This window comes from Triticum aestivum, chromosome 3B, assembly GCF_018294505.1.
Source record: "Triticum aestivum cultivar Chinese Spring chromosome 3B, IWGSC CS RefSeq v2.1, whole genome shotgun sequence".
NCBI lineage: Eukaryota > Viridiplantae > Streptophyta > Magnoliopsida > Poales > Poaceae > Triticum > Triticum aestivum.
Genome location: NC_057801.1, coordinates 415,369,440 through 415,390,854, shown reverse-complemented (window position 1 = coordinate 415,390,854; position 21,415 = coordinate 415,369,440).

Genomic DNA, 21,415 nt, shown 5'->3' with positions numbered 1-21,415 from the left:
AGCAATGTATTCAGCTTCCGCAGTGGACAGTGATACGCAGTTCTGTTTCTTCGAGGACCAACAGACCAAAGATCGTCCGAGGAAATGACAAGTGCCAGAAGTTGACTTGCGGTCCACACGATCACCAGCATAGTCAGAGTCAGAATATCCAATGAGATCAAAAGCAGAGCCCTTGGGGGTACCATAATCCTAGTGTTGGTGTGTGAGCTAGATATCGAAGAATATGCTTCACAGCCTTATGGTGTGATTCCTTCGGTGCAGCTTGAAATCGGGCACACATGCAAACACTAAGCATTATATCTGGCCTAGATGCACATAAGTACAATAAAGAACCAATCATGGAGCGGTATACCTTGTGATCGAAGTCAATACCATTTTCATCAGTGCATAGATGGCCATTTGTGGGCATAGGAATTTTGACGCCTTTGCAATCTTGCATGCCGAATTTCCTCAGTACATCTTTGAGGTATTTCTCCTGAGATATGAATATGCCATTGTGCTGTTGACGAATTTGAAGACCTAAGAAGAATTTCAACTCTCCCATCATAGACATTTGATATTCTTCACTCATCATATAGGCAAATTCATCACTATAATGTTGGTCAGTACAGCCAAAGATAATATCATCAACATATATTTGGCACACAAACAGTTCACCATCATAAGATTTAGTAAAGAGAGTAGGGTCGAGTGAACCGGGTGTGAAGCCATTCTTCACGAAGAATTCCTTCAATGTATCATACCACGCCCCGAGGGGCTTGCTTGAGGCCATAGAGGGCCTTATTAAGTCTGAAGACTTTGTCAGGATTCTTTGGATCTTCAAAACCTGGGGGTTGAGCAACATATACTTCTTCCTCAAGCTTACCATTGAGGAATGCACTTTTCACATCCATTTGATATAAGATGATATCATGATGGTTAACATAAGCAAGTAATATGCGAATAGCCTCAAGTCTAGCAACAGGTGCAAAAGTTTCATCGAAATCAATTCCTTCAACCTGTGTGTAGCCTTGAGCTACCAGTCGTGCCTTATTCCTCACCACAAGGCCATTTTCATCTTGCTTGTTGCGGTAGATCCACTTTGTGCCAATGATATTATGCTTGCGAGGATCTGGACGTTTGACCAGTTCCCAGACATTGTTGAGCTCAAACTGATGTAATTCTTCTTGCATAGCCTGAATCCACTCCGGCTCCAAAAATGCTTCATCTACCTTAGTGGGCTCTGTGATAGAGACAAAAGCATAGTGCCCACAAAAGTTAGATAAACGTGAAGCTTTTGAGCGTGTGAGAGGACCTGGTGCTCTAATGTCATCGATGATCTTCTCCACTTGCACTTCTTTTGCAACGCGAGGATGAGCTGGTTGTCGCTGAGGAGTTTGATCAGCATTTTCTTCAGCACCATTTTCCTCAGCATTTTCTTCAGGGGTATCAGCTCGATGTTCTTCATGAACTGGAATGAATTCTTCAGCAAATTCTTCAGTAGGAATGACATCCTCAGTTGCCTTGAACTTGATAGAATCCTCAGGTGCTGGTTCATCTAACACAGAAGGTAGGTGCTCTCTTTGAGAGCCATTAGTTTCATCGAACCGCACATCTACAGTGTCAACAATCTTGTGAAGAACAATGTTGAAGACTCTGTAGGTGTGCGAGTATTTTCCGTAACCAAGCATAAAACCTTCATGTGCTTTCGGTGCCAATTTAGAATTGTGGTGAGGATCTTTAATCCAACATTTAGCACCGAAGACTTTGAAATAACTCACATTGGGTTTCTTGTCAGTGAGGAGTTCATAAGCCGTCTTCTTGAAGAATTTGTGAAGATATACTTTGTTGATGATGTGGCACGCAGTATCAATTGCATCAATCCAAAAATGATGAGGTGTTTTGTATTCATCAAGCATAGTGCAAGCCATCTCAACAAGAGTTCTGTTCTTGCGCTCCACGATGCCATTTTGCTGAGGAGTATAGGGAGCAAATAACTCATGAGTAATACCAAGTTCATCAAGATAGTGATCAAGACCGGAATTCTTGAACTCAGTTCCATTGTCACTTCTAATGTGCTTGATCTTCACACCAAAGTTGGTTGAAGCCCTCGAGGAAAAACGTTTGAAGACTTCCTGCACTTCATGTTTGTAAGTAACAATGTGTACCCATGTATATCGAGAGTAATCATCAACAATGACAAAACCATATAGAGATGCATCATTAGTGACTGCTGAGTAATGATTAGGTCCGAAGAGGTCCATGTGAAGCAATTCGAATGGACGAGTAGTGGTCATGATATTCTTCGCTGGATGCTTGGCCTTGGTCATTTTTCCAGCTTCACAGGCTCCGCATAAGTGATCCTTGAGGAATTTGACATTCTCAATGCCAATGACATGCTTCTTCTTCGCAAGCGTGTGCAAATTACTCATGCCTGCGTGACCAAGTCGTCGATGCCATAGCCAGCCTTCTAAAGCTTTTGCAAGTAGACACATGGCTGGTTGTGGTCCTGTAGAGAAATCAATATACAAATCTCCTCTCCTAAAGCCTTCGAAGACTTTGGAATTGTCAGCTTCCATAATCACAACACAGCGATACTTGCCAAAGACAACAACCATATCAAGATCACAAAGCATTGAGACTGACATGAGGTTGTATCCTAAGGACTCAACAAGCATGACTTTGTCCATGTGTTTATCCTTAGAGATCGCAACCTTACCAAGACCCAATACCTGACTTTTGCCTTTGTCAACAAAGATGATATGCTTCAGATGTGACGGTGATAAGGGAGCATCCATCAAAAGATTCTTGTCACCAGTCATGTGATTTGTACATCCACTATCAAGGACCCATTCAGTGGTTTTGGGTTGATCATCCTGCAGATGAATTAGTGTAACTTACAATCTCATATGCTTCATCAATGAAGAATATGATATCAAGTTCATCAGATGAATTTCATCAAGCAGTAAACAGATATAGCAGTAGGAGGACGTGTGAAAGTTTATTTCATCATGATTCGCCTGCGTCCTTTCAGGCAATTTTGTCAGGTCCCCAGCAAATTCTTCAGACGTTAAGGCACGTCTGGAGACCTGACCCTGCAGAAGAGATTAGTTCTTTTTCTTCACCACCCACATTTGAAGGGGTGGCAAAGAGTTCATCACTCTGCGAGCACCATACGAGAATGGTGGCATAGAAGCCAAACCATTTCGTTTCACATAAGAGGGGTTAGGGTAAGCATATGAATAAGCAGAGAAATTCTTCGAGGACTTATGAACATACTGGTTTGAAGAATAATTCACATATTCATAGCCCTTAGCTCTACCATGCGAAATAGAGTTGTTAGCACGATGATAATCATATGAGGACTTTGATCCATTTGAGGAATTTGATCCATATGAAGAATTTGATCTGGGGTTCCTGTTCTTCACTGGTGGTGTCATGAGGACATTCACCTGAAGACTTTCAAGGCAATTCTTGGGAACCCAAATTTTCTTCATAGGAGAACCGTTCCTGCAGTTAGTGCCAACATATCTAGCAAATACTTCACCATTCTGATTTTTGAACAGTTTATAGTTGGAGTCAAATGACTCATCAGAAGGATGAGGAGATTCACATGTAAAGCCAGATAAGTTAGATGGATCAACTGGAGGTCCCTTTGCAGCAACCCATGAGGTTTTGGGGTACTGCTCAGGCTTCCAATATGTTCCATCAGCATTAAGTTTCCTCTCAAAGGCGATACCCTCTTTCCTAGGGTTTCTGTTGAGGATCTGCTTTTTAAGCACATCACAAAGAGTCTGATGCCCTTTGAGGCTTTTGTACATGCCTGTCATGTACAATTCCTTCAGCCCTGCATTGTCAGTGATACTAGCAATGTCCTCAAATGAGGAATTAGTGATAGCAGAGGTAGGTGAAGAATTTGTAACAGTTGAAGCATTTGAACATTCAGGTGAAGAATTAGCAGATTCACGTTCAATGCACTTTAAGCATGGAGGAACAAATTCTTCCTGAGAAGTGCTGATTTGTTGAGCTAGTAATGAATCGCGCTCCTTCTGAAGATCTTCAAAACTCACTCTTAGCTTCTCAAGATCTTGCTTTCTTTGAAGAAATTCATAAGAAAGTTTCTCATGATCAGACAAGAGAGTGTTATGATGACCTTGAAGGCTGTCAAACCTAGACTGAAGTCTTTGAAGATTTTCAGTCAGGGCTTTAGTGCGATCCATTTCTTCACCCAACATATCATCACTTCTGTCTAGCATGTTTTGAAGCTTTTCAAAAGCCCTTTGTTGTTTTACAGCAATCTTAGCAAGTTTAGAGTAGCTGGGCTTGAGATCCTCATCAGATTCATTTTCACTAGATTCAGAGGAGGTGTATTTGAGTACCTTTGCACCTTTTGCCATGAAGCAATAGGTGGGAGCGTAGTCATCATTATCTTCATCAGGCTTGTCGGTGGGGTCAGTTTATTCAGTGTTGAAGATGGACTTGCTAACGAAAGCAGTAGCGAAGGCTAGACTCGCCACACCAGATTCGAATTCTTCAGACGCCTCCTCTTCCTCATGTTCCTCAGATTCAGCTTCAGAGTCCATTTCCTTGCCAATGAATGCCCGAGCCTTCTTGGAGCTGCTCTTCTTGTGAGATGAAGACTTCGAGGATTTTGATGACGAAGATTTTGACGATTTCTTCTTCTTCTTCGCATCATCAGAACTATAATCCTTGTATTTCTTCTTCTTCAATTCCTTTTCCCACTGAGGATAATCTTGAATATAATGACCAGGTTTCTTGCATTTGTGGAACAACCTTCTCTTATAGTCACTTGATGAGGAATCACTGCTTCTTGAGGATTTTCCAAAGCGACCACGTCTTGAGAACTTCTAGAATTTCTTCACGAGCAGTGCTAGCTCCTGGCTCAATTCTTCAGGATCACCGAGGCTACTACCAGAATCCTCACATTCAGACTCAGACACAACCTTGGCCTTCAGGGCACGTGGTTTGCCATAGCTCGAACCATAGAGATCTCTCTTTTCAGCAAGCTAGAACTCGTGAGTATTTAGCCTTTCGAGGATATCGGCAGGATCAAGAGACTTGTAGTCAGCCCGTTCTTGTATCATCAGACCCAGAGTATCAAATGAGGAATCAAGCGATCTCAACAGTTTCTTCACCACCTCATGGTCAGTGATGTCAGTGGCACCGAGGGCTTGAAGCTCATTTGAGATGTCAGTGAGGCGATCAAAGGTTTGTTGGACATTTTCATTGTCGGGTCTTTTGAAGCGGTTGAAGAGATTCCGAAGAACATCAACTCGAGAGTCACGCTGAGTTGAGACTCCTTCATTCACTTTGGACAGCCTATCCTAGATAAGCTTAGCAGTTTCCAAAGCACTCACTCTTCCATACTGTCCTTTACTCAGATGGCCACATATGATATTCTTCGCTTGAGAATCGAGTTGCTTGAATCTCTTCACATCGGTAGTGTTCAGTGAGGGTGAAACAGAGGGAACACCATTTTCCACAACATACCAGAGATCGTTTTCAATTTCCTCGAGATGCATTCGCATCTTGTTTTTCCAGTAGGGGTAGTCCGTCCCATCAAAGGTAGGACACCCAGCCGAGACCTTGATCATACCTGTGGTCGACATAACTAAAACTCCAGGCGGTTAAACCAAAATCACACAGAACAAGGGAGTACCTTGCTCTGATACCAATTGAAAGTGCGTTATGTCGACTAGAGGGGGGTGAATAGGCAATTTTTATGAATTCTTCACTGAGGAATTTGCCGGTGAGGAAATTCCTTAGCAAAGAACTATTAGCAACGGAATAAGTACTCAGAAGTAAGCATAACAGAATACAAGCATGGTCATCATGATTAAATGAAGACTAGCACAGAGTACAGAAAGCGTAATCACAGGATAACACAAGATGAAGACAAACAGACTGAAGAAATTGAACTGAGGAAATTGAGAAAGTCTTCAGTCAAAGTCTTCAAACACAGATATGAACAAACACTCAACACAGTAATGAGGAAATGAAAGGGTTGAGGAAATAGAACCAGTTAGGTTGGTGAAGACAATGATTTGGTAGACCAGTTCCAACTGCTATCTCAGTTGTACGTCTGGTTGGAGCGGCTTAGTATTTAAACTCGAGGACACACAGTCCCGGACACCCAGTCGCTGAGCATGCAGCTCAGGACACCCAGTCCTCACCGTATTCTCCTTGAACTAAGGTCACACAGACCTCGTCCAATCACTCGTGGTAAGTCTTCAGGCGACTTCCAAACCTTCAAAGAATTGGTCACTCGGCGATCCACAATTCCTCTTGGATGCTCTAGACCTTGACGCCTAACCATCTGGAAGAAGCACAGTCTTCAAAAGTAACAAGCGTCGGATCCACGCAGGATCAATTTCTTCAGTGATGCTAAATCACTTTGGGTTTGTAGGGGTTTGGTTTTGGGTTTTCCTCACTCGATGATTTTCGCTCAAAGTCCTCGGAGGATGGGTTGCTCTCAAATGACAAGTGTCAAGTTCTCTCGGAGCAGCCAACCAGCTAGTGGTTGAAGGGGGCGGCTATTTATAGCCTAGGGAGCAGCCCGACATGATAAGACATAAATGCCCCTCAATGATATGACTATTAGGTGGATAAGATATTTTGGGACAGCTGGCGCAAAGCACAACAACGGTCGGAAATTTTACTCTCAAATTTCTCAGGGCTATCATGTTCCTCACTGTGTAGTAATTCGCACTGACGAATTCCTAACTCCTCAGTCAGAACAAATTCATCAGCGACCAGAAGAACTTCGTCTCTGTCACTGAAGAAAGTGACTGAACTGTATGAGATTTCCAAAGGCTTCACTCGAAGGGATTGGTAGGTGTAGGATTTTGAGTTGAGCATCACATGGAAATTTTTCCTTAGTATTTCCTCGACCCCCTTTAACAGTACGGTGTTTCCTATGACTCAAGAAAGAGAAAATGAAACTACGAAAATAAAAGTCTTCACGCTTCATGTTCCACAAATGAATACCAAGTCTTCAAGGTCACACCAATTTCTTCACTTTCAAAGTCTTCAGAATATCAAAGTCTTCAGTTGAAGAACTTCATTTTTAGGGGTCGACTTTCTCTGTAAATATCAAACTCCTCATAGACTTATAGACCTGTGTACACTCACAAACGCATTAGTCCCTTAACCTATAAGTCTTCAATACACCAAAATCACTAAGGGGCACCAGATGCACTTACATGTTGACATTAATTGATGGGCATCTCCATTGCCCGCTGATTAGCCTCGTTAACATGAGACTTTCTTCCTTTTTGTCTTCACCACGCAACCTCCATCATCATATTCTATTCCACCCATAGTGCTATATCCATGGCTCACGCTCATGTATTGCGTGAAAGTTGAATTTTTTTTGAGATTGCTAAAGTGTGAAACAATTGCCTGGCTTGTCATCGGGGGTGTGCAAGATGAGAGCATTCTTGCATGACGAAAATGGAGCATGACCAAACTATATGATTTTGTAGGGATGAACTTTCTTTAGCCATGTTATTTTGAGAAGACATGATTGCTTTGATTAGTATGCTTGAAGTATTACTATTTCTTATGTCAATATGAACTTTTATTTTGAATCATTTGGATCTGAACATTCATGCCACAATAAAGAAAATTACATTGAGAATTATGCTAGGTAGCATTCCACATAAAAAAAATTGTTTTTATCATTTACCTACTCGAGGACGAGAAGGAATTAAGCTTGGTGATGCTTGATACGTCTCCAACGTATCTATAATTTTTGATTGTTCCATGCTATTATATTACCTGTTTCGGATGTTTATCGGCTTTACTTTACACTTTTATATCATTTTTTGGGACTAACCTACTAACCGGAGGCCCAGCCCGAATTGCTGTTTTTTTTGCCTATTTCAGTGTTTCGAAGAAAAGGAATATCAAACGGAGTCCAAACGGGATGAAACCTTCGGGAGGATCTTTTTGGAACAAATGCCAACCAGGAGACTTGGAGTGGACGTCAAGCAACAAACGAGGCGGCCACGAGGCGGCCACGGGGGTGGGTGCGGCCCCCACCCTCATGGGCCCCTCGAGCGTCAATCGACGTACCTCCTTTGCCTATATATACTCCCGTACCCTGAAAACATCAGAGAGCACCACAAAAACCTTATTCCGCCGCCGCAAACTTCTGTATCCGTGAGATCCCATCTTGGAGCCTTCGCCGGCGCTCCACCGGAGGGGGAATCGACCATGGAGGGCCTCTACATCATCTCCAAGGCCTTTCCGATGAGTTGTGAGTAGTTTACCACAGACCCTCGGGTCCATAGTTATTAGCTAGATGGCTTCTTCTCTCTCTTTGAATCTCAATACAAAGTTCTCCTCGATCTTCTTGGAGATCTATTCGATGTAATTCTTTTTTGCAGTGTGTTTGTCGAGATCCGATGAATTGTGGGTTTATGATCAAGTTTATCTATGAGAAATATTTGAATCTCCTCTGAATTCTTTTATGTGTGGTTAAGTTATCTTTGCAAGTCTCTTCGAATTATCAGTTTGGTTTGGCCTACTAGATTGATCTTTTTGCAATGGGAGAAGTTCTTAGCTTTGGGTTCAATCTTGCGGTGTCCTTTCCCAGTGACAGCAGGGTCAGCAAGGCACGTATTGTATTGTTGCCATCGAGGATAAAAAGATGGGGTTTATATCATATTGCATGAGTTTATCCCTCTACATCATGTCATCTTTCTTAATGCGTTACTCTGTTCTTCTTGAACTTAATACTCTAGATGCAGGCAGGAGTCGATCTATGTGTGGAGTAATAGTAGTAGATGCAGAATCGTTTCGATCTACTTGTCACGGATGTGATGCCTATATACATGATCATGGCTAGATAATCTCATAACTATGCACTTTTCTATCAATTGCTCGACAATAATTTGTTCACCCACCGTAATACTTATGCTATCTTGAGAGAAGCCACTAGTGAAACCTATGGCCCCCGGGTCTATCTTTTATCAGATAAGTTTTCATCTATCTTTTATTTTCATCTTTTGCTTTCCAATCTATATCATAAAAATACCAAAAATATTTATCTTATCATATTATCTCTATCAGATCTCACTTTCGCAAGTTACCGTGAAGGGATTGACAACCCCTTTATTGCGTTTGTTGCGAGGTTCTTGTTTGTTTGTGTAGGTGCGTGGGACTTTTGAGGAGCCTCCTACTGGATTGATACCTTGGTTCTCAAAAACTGTGGGAAATACTTATGCTACTTTGCCGCATCACCCTTTCCTCTTCAAGGAAAACCAAGGCAATGCTCAAGAGGTAGCACTCAACAAGCATGACTTTCTCGATCATGAGATCATGAGAAATGACAACCTTGCCAAGACCCAATACCTTAGAAGACGAGGCATCACCCCACTCGACATTGGTGAGCATAGATGAGACCTTGTGCACGTCCACCACCAAGTCCTTGCTTCTGGTCATATGATTTGTGGCTCCACTATCGAGCAACCATGATCCCCCAACAGAAGCAAACACCTATAAGAGATCAGTGCTTGGTTTTAGGTACCCATTTAGTAATGGGTCCTTTGATGTTAGTAACAAGGGTCTTAGGAACCCAAATAGACCATTCAATGTACTCATAAGGAGAACCAACAAATTTGGCATACACATGCCCATCACTAGCACGGCATAGCACATAAGAGGGGTTTAAGTCGCCGGCTTTGTTGGAAGGAGTGGAAATGCCCTCCGTGACACCACCACCCTTCACATTGTTCTTCTTCTTCTCCTTAGGATCACCCTCTCCCTCCTTCACAAAAGTTTGCTTGAGAGGAAGAGGTTGTTTGGCCTTGCCATTCTTCTTCTTGTTCTTGGACTTGGGTGCAAACCCAATTTCCTCCTTGCCCACAACTTCCTTTTGATTGCTCAAAAGATCGTTGAGTTTCTTCTCAAATTGTATGCAAGACACAAGGCCTTTCTCAAGTTGCTCCTTCAACTTGGCATTCTCCTCCACAAGATGCACATGCTCACAACACGGGTTAGTAGCATTTGCATTATCAATTAAGTCCATGTGAGGAAAAGTGGCTTTCTTCTTGGTTAGCTTCACTTGGAGTTGATCATGAGACTCCTTGAGGCTCGCATGAGCACCCTTCAAGGCCTTGTGAGCCTTGTCAAGTATCTCAAACTCCTCCTTGAGTCTAGCATGGTCAACCCCAAGTTTGGCCTTCTCAGAATTAATAACATGAGATATAACAAGAGCATGATCAAGATCTTTCTTTAATTTAGCATGGTCATCGTTGTGTGTCTCCTCAAGAGCCAAACGATTACCACTGTCTTCCTCAAGCGCATTAGAGAGATCCAATATCTCATCGGCATACGACTATGACCTTCCATCTTAGAGATGGTCTCCTTCGTGAGCCTCGATCATGTCAGTGGCTTCACCAAGTTGTTCCAAGAGAGCAACAAAATGCTTCTTGCATTTGCCCTTGAGCTTACTCATAAAAGACTCAAATTCATTTACTTCCTCATTTGACCCCTCACTTTCATCAATGCAATCCGTCAAGGAAGTACTAGTAGTGATGGTAGTTTTGATGTTGGGGTTACCTTGTTGGTGGCTTTTGCCATGAGGCACTTGGCGGTGATGTTCTCGTTGGGTGAGTCAAAGAGGGATACTCGTTGAGTTGTGGCAATGGCAATGGAGGCCGTGGCCATCGCCTCACCATCTTCATCCTCATCCTCATCCTCATTGTGCTCTTCTTGTGCCACCAACCCCTTGGGAGAAGTCTTCTTGGTGAAGTTTTTCTTGTTGGGGAAGGACTTGGCTTTGTCTTTTTGGATGAGCTTGCCACCATTGTCTTCCAGCTTCTCGTAAGGGCACTCTGCAACAAAGTGGCTCACATTGCCACAATTGTAGCATGTGCTCACACGTTGCTTGCCCTTGATGCCACTTGAGTTGTTCTTGTTGAAGTTGGGCCTTGAGTTCTTCTTGCTCAAAAATTGCCTTGAAGCGAGAGCCATGTGCTCATGGTAATCATATTTTGTATCTTCGGGTTGCTCTCCTCATCTTCCTCTTCATCCTATTCTTCCACACTTGCCTTGGCCTTCAAAGCTAGGTTGGATTTCTTCGCCCATTGAGAGTGCATTACCGCATTGCCGGCGATCTTGTCCAAGATTCTCATAGCAACAAACTCATCCAACACTTCACTTGAGGACAAGGTATGGAAGTCTGGTCTTTGACGTATGACAGATGACATAGCCTTGTGGTAGGCATCATGGCCTTGAGAAACTTGCGCTTCATCCAATTGCCATCCGTATCCTTGCTCCCATGATCTCGGAGTGAGACTGCGAGAGTGGTTAATCTCCGGTAGAGCTCACGAGGTTCTTCATCTTCATTCATCGCAAACTCATCGGCTTCATCTTGCACCACTTCATAGTTGGAGCATTGAATGCTTCTTCCCTTGTAAATGGAAACAACATGTTCCCAAGCTTCCTTGGCCATAGGGAAGGGTCAGAGATGAGCAATATCTTCGGGTGGAATTGCATCTTGAATAATGAAGAGAGCGGACTCATTGAATTGATTATCCGTAGCTTCTCTAGGGGTGAAGTTGCTTGGATCATGCAGGTAGAAACCTTGCTCAATAATTCTCCAAAGGTTAGTGTTACTATGATTTAAATGACGTTCAAAGCGGTAGACCCAAGAGGCAAAATCCTCATTTTTTGCAAACTTAGGAGGAGGACCAACATGATTCAAATGAGTGGAGGGAACCGGTCCTCCATATGTAAGAGGTGGTTCAACATGGGCAAAGATGCCGTTTCCAGTTCTACCACTAGGCAAGGGAATTTTGTCACTAGAAGCTTCCCCCTTATCGGAGTTAGCATCCGCCACCTTGTTAGTGGGAGCGACCACTTCCAAAGGTGCGGTGGATAACTTAAGACCATCAAGAAACTCCTTGAACATGCCTTTGACCTTGGTCATCATGGAGGTTTTCAATGTGTCCAAAGCCGCATTGAATTCCTCACGTGAGACTGGGGATCCCCCATCGGCCGTAGACAAAGAAGGATTCACACCGGGGTAGTCCTCCTCATCGTCTATCGTGTCAACCATACTCTTAGGACGGTAAAGTCCTTAATAAAGAGACGAGGCTCTGATACCAATTGAAAGGATCGATATAGTTGACTAGAGGGGGGGGTGAATAGGCAACTAACAGTTTTTAGCTTTTCTTTACCAAATTAAACATTGCATCAAAGTAGGTTGTGTAGATATGCAACTAGGTGAGAAACCTATATGATGCAACAACAACAAGCACACAAGAAAGCAAGGGATAGAACACAATATAAGCTTGCACAAGTAAAGGTGAGAGATAACCAAAAGTGGAGTCGATGGAGACGATGATGTGTTACCAAAGTTCCTTCCCTTTGGGGGGAAGTACGTCTCCGTTGGAGTGGTGTGGAGGCACAATGCTCCCCAAGAAGCCACTAGGGCCACCGTATTCTCCTCATGCCCTCACACAATGCGATATGCCGTGATTCCACCATTGGTGCCCTTGGAGGCGGCGACCGAACCTTTACAAACAAGGTTGAGGCAATCTCCACAACTTAATTGGAGGCTCCCAACGACACCATGAAGCTTCACCATAATGGACTATGGCTCCGCGATGACCTTAATCGTCTAGGGTGCTCAAATACCCAAGAGTAACAAGATCCACAAGGGATTAGTGGGGGGAATCAAATTTATCTTGGTGGAAGTGTAGATCGAGGCCTTCTCAACCAATCCCTAGAGAATCAACAAGTTTGATTGGCTAGGGAGAGAGATCGGGCGAAAATGGAGCTTAGAGCAACAATGGGGCTTAGGAATGGAAGAGGTAGTAAACTCGGAGAAGAAGACTCCCCTTATATAGTGATAGGACAAATCCAACCGTCACCCACTTATCCAGCCGGTGGCATGCGGTACTACCGCACCAGACATGTGGTACTACCGCGAGGCACTATGATACTACTGCTTGCACGGCAGGAGCCAGACCAGCCCTGTTGCGTTGAAGCAAAGAGTGGTAGAACCGCCGGAGCGGTACTACCGCAAGGCAGGGTTTGTGTGGGCTGGGAAGGCACGCACGAAGAAAAATACATACGTGGCTACTTCCGATGAGTTTCGATCTGTGCAAAAATTCGACACGGTACTACCGCATCCGGGGAGCAGTACTACCGCGTAGCGCACGGATGTAAAAAATTACATCCGCCCCTACTTCGGCTCGTGTTGCTGTGCTGGGCCAGAGGTCACGGTACTACCACGCTCGGGGAGGAGTACTACCGCAAGTGCCTGCGGTACTACCGCGTCCCCGGCCGGTACTACCATGGGCCTCTGCGGTACTAGTGCTCCCTTGAGCAGTACTACCGCATGCCACAACTCAACAACACTAGGAGTCCTTCATTTTGCAAAGACGCGGATAGACGGTCGGTTCTCCAAAGAGGCAAAGGAAAGATGGTGCAAAGTAATAGACGTGTACATGTTGATTCCACCGTAACCTTTCCAAAGCGGACCCCCTCTTAATAGTACGGCTTTCTTACGACTCAAATCCGCCGAAAATAAACGTAGAGAAACTCCGTCTTCACTAGGCTCCGAGGGGCAACGAATCGTCTTGTGCCTAAACATGAGATATCTGAAATGCTCATTGCACATGATTAGTCCGCAAATGCACTGTTATCAATGACCAAAACCACATAGGGTGAAAATATGCCCTTACAAGGAGGATGAGTCATTGTGCAATGCATGGTTGGTCGTATCAACTGACTTCGTAGGCATGAGCGGGGGGGGGGGGAGGGGGCTTATGGCAGCTCGCACATGGTTCATTCATGCGCGAAAGCACATTGTGCCTTATGACATGCACATCATCCATGAATGCAATGTCAAGTCGCAAATGTATCGATGGTACACCATCCAGAACTCCATCATGAAGTTTTGTGGCGCGGTTGATCGGCTGGAGGCAATGTGGCCATTATGCGCAGTAACCATGAGACCATAAGTATTGCTTCTTCTTACTCTGCTTGTTGATTGATTCGATTCATTCACTCAATGTTGCTATATCCATTGTATAGTTTGTATGCGTTGCCGTGATGTACTGCATGTCACAGAGCAGACCATTCATGCACATACATTATTGGATGGGAGCGGGATCGTCTGACGTACTAACACCTGATGTGGGACCACTGATGTGTGGTCCCGGGTCGAGATGCCAGTGTGCCAACGGCACGTCAGGGGTGTCGCGTCCTGTTGGATGAAGCTAAAGGGGTAGCATGAGTGGGACAACATGATCCATCCATGAAAAACTTGTTGAACATATGGCTGATCTTGTTGAATTTGAGCTATTGTTGCACTAGACATTTTGCATGCTATTTATGGATGATTTGTGCTATTTTCTATTTTCTATTTGATGAATTCCATCGTGTTTGATGTAATTCGTCCGGTTAATTGAAATCCGGCTTGAAATGTATGTGGCTATGGTTGGATGGCCAACTCCTCCTGTCCGCGGATAGATGTATCTGGTTTGGGGGTAAACACTGGAGATGCTCTTAAAACTAAAGCGCATCATCGATCCTCGGGATTATTTATTTGCACGTCTAGCCTTTTCTATTCGTGCCTAATCATTGGTAGATCACTTACACATAACATCATGAAATGGTTAGGCGTGTTTGACTTTGTACCTTCCACGGTCACCGGTCTCCTTTCCAACATGACATCTGCAGGACGCGCCATATTGCTAGTTGTCACGTGCTTGTTGTGCCAAATATTTAGTCATGTTATGGCGCTAGAACCAACAGTATGATCCGCACATGAAAGTACAACTAATCCCTGGGTGGTTTTGGTAATTCATAACAACATATAGCTCATTGAACTAATATCCACTCTAGATAAATATTTCAGGATGTTCAATGATTGGCATGGCATGATATAGAGATGTGGACCCCTCAAAATTCTAAGGACAAAGATTGGCAAAAGCTCAAGACTCTTCATTTCTATTTTAGTGATCCAAGATCACATCGAGTCCATAGGAAAGCCAATACTATTAAAAGGGAATGATTGTTGCTTAATGGTCTACTTGCTCAAAGTGCTTAGTGATATTTCTCCAAAACCCTCAACCACTTTCTCCATCCAAATATGTCAAAACCATAAACTCCAATTCGGCCTCACTGATTCTTTCTATCCGGAGCCACCGAGTTCATTTGACATAGCCATTGCCAGAAACCCTAACGACTCGGTCACATAGATACGGATCTCGGTCCCACCGAGATGGCCTTGCCAGCGCTCTGTGATCTGTTGCATTCACTTCGGTCTCACCGAGTTGGGTTGACAGATTCTCTGTTGCTTATTGCTTCACTTCGATCTCACCAAGTTGATGCAATCGGGGCCACCAAGCTGAAGTTTGCCCTAATCCCTAGCACATCGGTCCCACCGAGTTGTTCCAGTCAGTCCCACTAAGATTCCTAACATTCATATTTTATTGGAGCCACCAAGTTTCCTAATCGGTGCCACCAAGATGAGTCAAAAGTGTGTAACAGTTGGATTTTTGTGTGGAGGCTATACATACCCCTCCACCCCTTCTTCCTCATTGAGGAGAGCCATCAGAACGTGCCTACACTTCCACCATTCATTTTCTGAGAGAGAACCACCTACTCATGTGTTGAGATCAAGAGATTCCATTCCAACCATTTGAACCTTGATTTCTAGCCTTCCCCAAGTTGCTTTCCACTCAAATCCCTCTTCCACCATAGCAAAATCTGTGGGAGAGAGTTGAGTGTTGGCGAGACTATCATTTGAAGCACAAGAGCAAGGAGTTCATCATCAACACACCATCTATTACCTTTTGGAGAGTGGTGTCTTCTATATTGGTTAGGTGTCGCTTGGGAGCCTCCATCATGATGTGAAGTTGAACCAAGAAGTTTGTAAGGGCAAGGAGATCGCCTACTTCATGAAGATCTACCCGAGTGAGGCAAGTCCTTCATGGACGATGGCCATGGTGGGATAGACAAGGTTGCTTCTTCGTGTACCCTTCATGGGCGGAGCCCTCCGTGGACTCGCACAGCCGTTACCCTTCGTGGGTTGAAGTCTCCATCAATGTGGACGTACGATAGCACCACCTATCAGAACCACGCCAAAAATCTCCATGTCTCCATTGTGTTTGCCTTCTCCAAACCCTTCCCTTTACCTTCCTATGCAATGTTTTACATTCCGCTACTATACTCTTAGAATTGCATGTGTAGGTTGATTGCTTGACTTGTGCTAGTTGCTAAAATCTGCCCACAACTAAAATTGGGAAAAGAATAGATTTTTATTTGTTCAAGTAGTCTAATCACCCCCTCTAGACATACTTTCGATCCTACAAGTGGTATCAGAGCTTTGGTATCCATTAGCCTTGATTTCCATAGCTTTGGTGGTCATAGCCTTGGTTTCACAACCTAGGAGAGTATGGCGTTTAGCGAGGGTAACTATCACCATAGAGGTCCTTAGTTTGATGGTACAAATTTTGCTAGTTGGAAGCATAAGATAAAAATGCATATTCTTGGTCATAACCCCGCTGTTTGGGCTGTTGTGCATGTTGGCTTGCAAGGTGAATTGTTTGAAGATGGTAGAGAACCGGATCGTGAAGCGACCGCGGAAGAATTGAAGATGTTGCAATACAATGCTCAAGCTTGTGATATTCTCTTCAATGGATGGTGCCCTGAAGAATTCAACAAAATCAGTCACCTTGAGAATGCAAAGGAAATTTTGGGATACTTAGGTTGATATGCACGAAGGTACCGAGTCCGTCAAGGAATTCAAGTTGGATGTGCCACTGGTACAACGAGTTGTTATACAAATGGTTTTTAACCCCTTTCCGCGACAATGTTTTAAACCGTCGCATGGTGAGTGTGGGAAATAGGGGGGTCCTTCCCACACGACCCAGAAACCGTCGGGGATAGGCCCTCTGGTCACACACGCTGCACAAAATGAGCTCGTGTGCGATCAGGCTAGCCCTCACATACAATTATACAGGATCAATCATTTCCGTCTGTAGGTACATCCCACGCAGTGATTTCTAGAGAAACATTTCCCTTCGTGTAGACAACCCACACAGTCAATCCACAAGAAATGTTCCCATTCATCTGGACAACCCACACAGTCAATCCACGAGAAATGTTCCCGTTCGTCTACATATCCCACACAATGGATCTCAGAGAAACATTTCTATTCATTTGCACATCCCACATAGTGAATCCCAGACGAACGTTTCCGTTCGTATATACATCCCACATAGTTTTATGTATAGCCTCGTGTGTGATAGGTGTGACGATCACACACGCTCTGCCTCCATTAACTGTTTACTTTATTCAACTATATCACACACGATTTTATGAAGAAAACTATATGACATTGAGCTATCCATCACAATCGCTTTTACTGCTAGAACCGTTTGCAAAGTTCCATGACCCATTTAGCAGGTTTATTAGTTTATAATTAATAATTCTAGTATTACGCAAATTCATATTTCATATCGAACAACTGTTTGCCAATTTTATACCAGGCACATAAATATATTTTAACATCATAGTACGATAGCTACCTGAAACATCATAGTACATCATATAGCTAGTTCACCTTCATAAGAACAATAGTAGAACAATATATTCATTTCCCTAATCGATTGATGCATGATCAGCCAGGTTTGTATTCTCCACCTCTGCTTTCAATTCAGTAAGAACCTGTTTTGCACTGACCAACTGGGAAAGTGCCTCCTCCTTCGCCAACTCCATCTTAGCAAAGTCTAATTTAAAAAATCTGAGCTCATTCTCCATCTTCCTCTTTTTTTCCCGCACCTTGAAATATTATTCAACATTGACAACACTTTCTCTAAGCCTATCTCCGTTCTCTTCCTCTTACATGCTCTAGAGTTTTGCTAGGCACATCTTCAAAGACTGTTGCCAGTCTTGATCAACCCACTCCAGGTAAGAACACTTATGTTCATCCTATAATATTTAAAACCAAATCAGTAACAATTGTAGGGAAAATGGGTTTCTAGCAACATAGAAAATCACCAAATACATATTTTCAAAAACTAAAGAAACATGTTAATTATGACATATCTTCTCAAAAAGGTCAATGTGCAAATGAATTAATTGCTACTGAGACAACAACCAAATTCAGAAACATTAGAAGCTATAATTAACTGCAACAACGCTACAAGTTCTTAGTCATGTACTATAAGTAACAAATTGAACCTTTTATGAGGAAGCTAAATATAAATGCAACAACATAGAGACATGATATGTCTCCATCGTATCTACTTTTCCAAACTCTTTTGCCCTTGTTTTGGACTCTAGTTTGCATGATTTGAATGGAACTAACCCGGACTGACGCTGTTTTCAGCAGAATTGCCATGGTGTTATTTTTGTGTAGAAATAAAAGTTCTCGGAATGACCTGAAACTTCACGGAGATCAGTTTTGGAAAAAATAAAAAATATGGGCGAAAGAATCAACCGAAGGGGTCCCACACCCTAGCCACAAGGGTGGGCGGTGCACCCTCTTTCCTTGTGAGCCCCCTGGACCTCCACCGACCTCAACTCCAACTCCATATATTCACGTCCGAGGAGAAAAAACCAAAGAGAAGGATTCATCGCGTTTTACAATACGGAGCCGCGGCCAAGCCCTGTTCTTCCCCGGGAGGGCAGATCTGGAGTCTGTTTGGGGCTCCGGAGAGGGGAATCCGTCGCCATCATCATCATCAACCATCCTCCATCACTAATTTCATGATGCTCATCGCCGTGCGTGAGTAATCCCATCATAGGCTTGCTGGACGGTGATGGGTTGGATGAGATTTGCCATGTAATCGAGTTAGTTTTGTTAGGGTTTGATCCCTAGTATCCATTATGTTCTAAGATTGATGTTGCTATGACTTTGCCATGCTTAATGCTTGTCACCAGGGCCCGAGTGCCATGATTTCAGATCTGAACCTATTATGTGTTCATGAATATATGAGTGTTCTTGTTCCTATCTTGCAAGTTATAGTCACCTACTACGTGTTATGATCCGGCAACCCCAGAGTGACAATAGTTGGCACACCTCTCGGTGATGACCGTAGTTTGAGGAGTTCATGTATTCACTCAGTGCTAATGCTTTGGTATGGTACTCTATTAAAAGGAGGCCTTAATATCCCTTAGTTTCCAATAGGACCCCGCTGCCACGGGAGGGTAGGACAAAAGATGGCATGCAAGTTCTTCCATAAGCATGTATGACTATATTCAGAATACATGCCTACATTATATTGATGAATTGGAGCTAGTTTTGTGTCACCCTATGTTATAACTGTTGCATGATGAATGCCATCCGACATAATTATCCATCATTGATCCATTGCCTACAAGCTCGTTTCATATTGATCTTTGCTAAGCTACTTCTCTGTTGCCACCGTTACGATTGCTACCAAACTGCTACTATTACCTTTGGCACCGTTACCGTTACTTCCATACTACTTTGCTACTGAATAATTTGCTGCAGATATTAAATCTTTTAGGTGTGGTTGAATTGATAACTAAGCTGCTAATCCTTGAGAATATTCTTTGGCTCCCCTTGTGTCGAATCTATGAATTTGGGTTTAATACTCTACCCTCGAAAACTGTTGCGATCCCCTATACTTGTGGGTTATGAAGACCTTTTTCTGGCGCCATTGCTAGGGAGCACAACTCTATTCTTTGAGTCACTTGGGATTTATATCTGTTGATCACTATGAGGAATTTGAAAGATCAAAGAACCAAGATTCTTCCCTCAACTACGAGGGGAGGTAAGGAACTGCCATCTAGCTCTGCACTTGATTCACCTTCTGTTTTGAGTAAACTTGCGACAACTACACCTGTTATTGATTCTGATATGTCGCATGTTATTGATGATGCCACTTCTGCTATGCATGATGCTTATGATGATACTACTTCTCTACTTGATAATACTGTGCCCCAAGGTGAATTTCTTCATGAACAACTTTCTAGGGTTAGAGAGAATGAAATTACTAAAACTTATGATATTAATGGAAGTGATGATGAGGATTCTCCCCCTAGATATGAATTGCTTGTTGTACCTGAGGGCTATATTATGGATGAAGAAACTGCTAGAGACTTTTTTGCTTGCAATGATATATATGATCTTAAGAAACTGTTAGCTAAGCTGAAAGAAAAGTCTCTGAATGCAAGAATGCAATATGATCCTGCGTTTGCTACTCCACCTACCTGAGTTACTAATAAGGATTATGAATTATCTATCGATCCTGAGTTAATTACTTTGGTTGAATCTGATCCTTTCCATGGTTATGAATCTAAAACTGTTGTGGCCACATCTTACTAAACTGAATGATATAGCCACCATATTTACTCATGAGGAAAAAACTCTCTACTATTACATTCTTAAATTGTTTCTTTTCTCATTAAAGGGTTATGCTAATATATGGCTTAATTCTCTTGCTCCTGGTTGTGTGTGTAGTCCCCAGGATATGATTTATTACTTCTCTGCAAAATAATTTCCTACTCATAAGAAACAAGATACCTTGCGGGAAATATTTAACTTTGTGCAAATTGAAGAAGAGAGTTTCCCACAAGCTTGGGGGAGGCATCTGCAATTACTTAATGCTTTGCCTGATCATCCTCTCAAGAAAAATGAAATACTTGATATGTTTTATAATGGACTAACTGATGCTTCCAGAGACCACCTGGATAGTTGTGTTAGTTGTGTTTTCAGGGAAAGAACTGTTGAGCAAGCCGAACTGCTATTGAATAATATATTGAGTAATGATAATAATTGGAGACTTCCTGAACCAACTCCTAAGACGAGTCGAAGAAAAGATGTATTCTATTTCTTAGTCATGAAGATATGCAAGAGGCAAAGAAATCTATGAAAGAAAAAGGTAATAAAGCTGAAGATGTTAAGAATTTACTGCCTATTGAAGAAATACATGGTCTTAATAACCCAACACAGGTAGTAAAGGTAGATTCACTCTATAGATTTGATGAAGGTGATATTCCTCAAAATAAGTCTGCTAGTCAATGCTTGGATGAGTTTGACAATTTTATTGTTAAACAAGAAAACTTCAATGCTTATGTTGGTAGACAATTGAAACGTAATGCTTATATGGTTGAACACTTGAGTGATTATATGTCTAGAGTTAAAAGTGATCTTAAGCTTATTAGTAAACATGCTTCCATGGTTACAACTCAAGTAGAACAAGTACTTAAGGCACAAGATGGTTTGCTCAATGAGTTAAATAATAAGAACAATGATAATGTTGTTAGGGTTATGACTAGAGGTGGTAAAATGACCCAGGAACCTTTGTATCCTGAGGGCCATCCTAATAGAATTGAGCAAGATTCGTAGAGAATTAATACTGATGCACCTAGTCCTACTAATAAAATGAATACGAATACTGATAGGACTTTGTATGCT